Here is a 5,307-nt window from a genome sequence, read left to right as displayed (position 1 = left end):
GTATGGATGAACACACAGTTCCAGACAGCGGGAGATCCCAGACCATGTCCCAGAACGGCACACTATTCTCGGATGCTGATGTCAGAACAGCAGGTGCAGCGGACGGACTAATACACAGTTCCAGAGAGCGGTATTTCACGACAGATATCCGATGATGAAGCGCTATTGTCGGACACTGATGGCAGAACAGCAGGTGCACTGGATGAAGGAAATAAACAGAACATAGTTCCAGAGAGCGTGATATCCCAGACCAAGTCCCAGAACGGCGCGCTATTGTCGGACACTGATGGCAGAACAGCAGGTGCACTGGATGAAGGAAATAAACAGAACATAGTTCCAGAGAGCGTGATATCCCAGACCAAGTCCCAGAACGGCCCGCTATTCCCGGACACTCATCTACTTAAAATCTCCCTGATTACCTGCCAGAACAGAGCAGATCCAGAGAGCGGTATTTCACGGCAGTTATCCGATGATGAAGCGCTGTTGTCGGACACTGATGGCAGAACAGCAGGTGCAGTGGATGAAGGAAATAATCAGAACATAGTTCCAGAGAGCGTGATATCCCAGACCATGACCCAGAACGGCACACTGTTCCCGGACAGTGATGGCAGACCAGCAGGTGTACCCCATGGATGAATACAGAGTTCCAGAGAGCGGCAGAGACCAGACCAAGTCCCAGAACGACACACTATTCCCGGACAGTGATGGCAGAACAGCAGGTGTACCGCATGGATGAATAAAGAGCTCCAGAGAGCGGCAGAGACCAGACCAAGTCCCAGAACGGTACACTGTTCCCGGACAGTGATGGCAGACCAGCAGGTGTACCGCATGGATGAATAAAGAGCTCCAGAGAGCGGCAGAGACCAGACCAAGTCCCAGAACGGCACACTGTTCCCGGACAGTGATGACAGACCAGCAGGTGTACCGCATGGATGAATAAAGAGCTCCAGAGAGCGGCAGAGACCAGACCAAGTCCCAGAACGACACACTATTCTCGGACAGTGATGGCAGAACGGCAGGTGTACCGCATGGATGAATAAAGAGTTCCAGAGAGCGTGATATCCCAGACCATGACCCAGAACGACACACTATTCCCGGACAGTGATGGCAGAACAGCAGGTGTACATGATGGATGAATAAAGAGTTCCAGAGAGCGTGATATCCCAGACCATGACCCAGAATGGCACACTGTTCCCGGACAGTGATGGCAGAACAGCAGGTGTACCGCATGGATGAATAAAGAGTTCCAGAGAGCGGCAGAGACCAGACCAAGTCCCAGAACGGTACACTATTCCCGGACAGTGATGGCAGACCAGCAGGTGTACATGATGGATGAATAAAGAGTTCCAGAGAGCGTGATATCCCAGACCATGACCCAGAACGGCACACTGTTCCCGGACAGTGATGGCAGAACAGCAGGTGCAGTGGATGGATGAATAAAGAGCTCCAGAGAGCGGCAGAGACCAGACCAAGTCCCAGAACGGTACACTATTCCCGGACAGTGATGGCAGACCAGCAGGTGTACCGCATGGATGAATAAAGAGTTCCAGAGAGCGGCAGAACCCAGACCATGACCCAGAACGACACACTATTCCCGGACAGTGATGGCAGACCAGCACGTGTACATGATGGATGAATAAAGAGCTCCAGAGAGCGGCAGAGACCAGACCAAGTCCCAGAACGACACACTATTCCCGGACAGTGATGGCAGAACAGCAGGTGTACCGCATGGATGAATACACAGTTCCAGAGAGCGGGAGATCCCGGCCGATGTCCGATGACGAAGCACTGTATGGGACACTTTGAAGGAAGGGTCGGTCTCCTGGATGAAAAGAACTTTAATTTTCTGACTTAAAATACGGAGTTAAAGTTTCCAGTCGGGACGATAAGGAGGGCAAAAAAACCCGGACTTTTTTGGCTCCGTCAGAAACTAAGTAAAAGTCGGACTATGTGAAGGAAAGCTCAGAAAATGCCTGGAGAATTTTGAGCGGACCGGAAAAAAAAAGTTCCAGCCGACATCACTGGGCCACCAGGTCGCAGATTCCTGAAACCCGGTTTTTAGAAACATAGGCCTCCAGTCGTGAAGACCGTGTGGTTGTGCGGTTCGGATCCGACTCAGACCTCAGTATTTTCGGACACCCTCGGACAGTGGCGGGGGTGGAAGAACCGGAGCCTCATGCAGAACTGGCTGTCGGGGAGCAAGCGGACGCTACCCCGGCAGGAGGCATCATTCCGGGCACTGTGGCTGATCGGTAGCTTTCGTGGATGGATGACTGAGCGAACGAACGAGATGACGGCGGTGCGTCCTGGCTGATGTCCCAGTACGGGGCACTATTCTCGGATGCTGATGGCAGAACAGCAGGTGCAGTGGACGGATGAATACAGAGTTCCAGAGAGCGGCAGAGACCAGACCATGTCCCTGTATGGGACACTATTCTCGGATGCTGATGTCAGAACAGCAGGTGTAACGCATGGATGAATACAGAGTTCCAGAGAGCGGCAGAGACCAGACCATGTCCCTGTACGGGACACAATTCTCGGATGCTGATGTCAGAACAGCAGGTGTAACGCATGGATGAATACAGAGTTCCAGAGAGCGGCAGAGACCAGACCATGTCCCAGAACGGCGCACTATTCTCGGATGCTGATGTCAGAACAGCAGGTGCAGCGGACGGACTAATACACAGTTCCAGAGAGCGGTATTTCACGACAGATATCCGATGATGAAGCGCTATTGTCGGACACTGATGGCAGAACAGCAGGTGCACTGGATGAAGGAAATTAACAGAACATAGTTCCAGAGAGCGGGATATCCCAGACCAAGTCCCAGAACGGCGCGCTATTGTCGGACACTGATGGCAGAACAGCAGGTGCACTGGATGAAGGAAATAAACAGAACATAGTTCCAGAGAGCGGGATATCCCAGACCAAGTCCCAGAACGGCCCACTATTCCCGGACACTCATCTACTTAAAATCTCCCTGATTACCTGCCAGAACAGAGCAGATCCAGAGAGCGGTATTTCACGGCAGATATCCGATGATGAAGCGCTATTGTCGGACACTGATGGCAGAACAGCAGGTGCAGTGGATGAAGGAAATAAACAGAACACAGTTCCATGGAGCGGGAGATCCCAGACCATGTCCCAGTACGGGACACTATTCTCGGATGCTGATGTCAGAACAGCAGGTGCAGTGGATGAAGGAAATAAACAGAACATAGTTCCAGAGAGCGGGAGATCCGAGACCATGTCCCAGTACGGGACACTATTCTCGGATGCTGATGTCAGAACAGCAGGTGCAGTGGATGAAGGAAATAAACAGAACATAGTTCCAGAGAGCGGGAGATCCGAGACCATGTCCCAGTACGGGACACTATTCTCGGATGCTGATGTCAGAACAGCAGGTGCAGTGGATGAAGGAAATAAACATAACACAGTTCCAGAGAGCGGGATATCCCAGACCATGTCCCAGTACGGGACACTATTCTCGGATGCTGATGTCAGAACAGCAGGTGCAGCGGATGGATGAATTAAACAGTTCCAGAGAGCGTGAGATCCCGGCAGATATCCGATGAAGAAGCGCTATTGTCGGACACTGATGGCAGAACAGCAGGTGCAGCGGATGGATGAAATAAACAGTTCCATGGAGCGGTATTTCCCGACAGATATCCGATGACGAAGGACCACTTGGGACGCTTTGAAGGAAGGGTCGGTCTCCTGGATGAAAAAGACTTTAATTTTCTGACTTAAAAAAAAAGTTAAAGTTTCCAGTCGGGACGATAAGGAGGGCAAAAAAACCCGGACTTTTTTGGCTCCGTCAGAAACTAAGTAAAAGTCGGAATATGTGGCGCAAAGCCCTAAAATCCCCTGGAGAATTTTGAGCGGACCGGAAAAAAAAAGTTCCAGCTGACATCACTGGGCCACCAGGTCGCAGATTTCAGAAACCTGGTTTTCGGAAACACAGGGCTCCAGGGCTGAGACCCGGGCTTCGTGGGGAGCGTTCCCCAGCTGGGCCTAAGCATCTTCGGACAACTTTGGGCGGAAAAGCGGGTTCGGGAACCGGGATATGGGGCGGGTTACGCGGCGTGACCTGCCCAAGTGCAGTGCACTATTCCCGGACGCTCATCTACTTAAAATCTCCCTGATTACCTGCCAGAACAGAGCAGATCCAGAGAGCGGTATTTCACGGCAGCTATCCGATGATGAAGCGCTGTTGTCGGACACTGATGGCAGAACAGCAGGTGCGGTGGATGAAATAAACAGTTCCAGAGAGCGGTATTTCACGGCAGTTATCCGATGATGAAGCGCTGTTGTCGGACACTGATGGCAGAACAGCAGGTGCAGTGGATGGACGAATTAAACAGTTCCAGAGAGCGTGAGATCCCGGCTGATATCCGATGAAGAAGCACTGTTCTCGGACACTGATGGCAGAACAGCAGGTGCAGTGGATGGATGAAGTAAACAGTTCCAGAGAGCGTGAGATCCCGGCTGATATCCGATGAAGAAGCGCTATTGTCGGACACTGATGGCAGAACAGCAGGTGCAGTGGATGGATGAAATAAACAGTTCCAGAGAGCGGTATCTCACGGCAGATATCCGATGATGAAGCGCTGTTGTCGGACACTGATGGCAGAACGGCAGGTGCACTGGATGGATGAAATAAACAGTTCCATAGAGCAGGAGATCCCAGACCATGTCCCATAACGGCACACTATTCTCGGATGCTGATGTCAGAACAGCAGGTGCAGTGGACGGATGAATACAGAGTTCCATGGAGCGGGAGATCCCAGACCATGTCCCAGTACGGGACACTATTCTCGGATGCTGATGTCAGAACAGCAGGTGCAGTGGATGGATGAAATAAACAGTTCCATGGAGCGGTATTTCCCGACAGATATCCGACGACAAAGGGCCATTTGGGACGCTTTGCAGGAAGGGTCGGTCTCCTGGATGAAAAGGACTTTAATTTTCTGACTTAAAATACGAAGTTAAAGTTTCCAGTCGGGACGATAAGGAGGGCAAAAAAACCCGGACTTTTTTGGCTCCGTCAGAAACTAAGTAAAAGTCGGACTATGTGAAGGAAAGCTCAGAAAATGCCTGGAGAATTTTGAGCGGACCGGAAAAAAAAAGTTCCAGCCGACATCACTGGGCCACCAGGTCGCAGATTTCAGAAACCTGGTTTTTAGAAACATAGGCCTCCAGGAGTGAGGACCGACGTTTGTGCGTTTTGGATCCGACTCAGACCTCAGTATTTTCGGACGCCCTCGGACAGTGGCGAGGGTGAACGAACCGGAGCCTCGTTCCGGG

The sequence above is a fragment of the Gasterosteus aculeatus genome, unplaced genomic scaffold (genome assembly GCF_964276395.1).
Source record: "Gasterosteus aculeatus unplaced genomic scaffold, fGasAcu3.hap1.1 HAP1_SCAFFOLD_107, whole genome shotgun sequence".
Lineage (NCBI taxonomy): Eukaryota > Metazoa > Chordata > Actinopteri > Perciformes > Gasterosteidae > Gasterosteus > Gasterosteus aculeatus.
The sequence above is the reverse complement of the archived record's forward strand: the minus strand, read 5'-3'. Positions refer to the sequence as shown.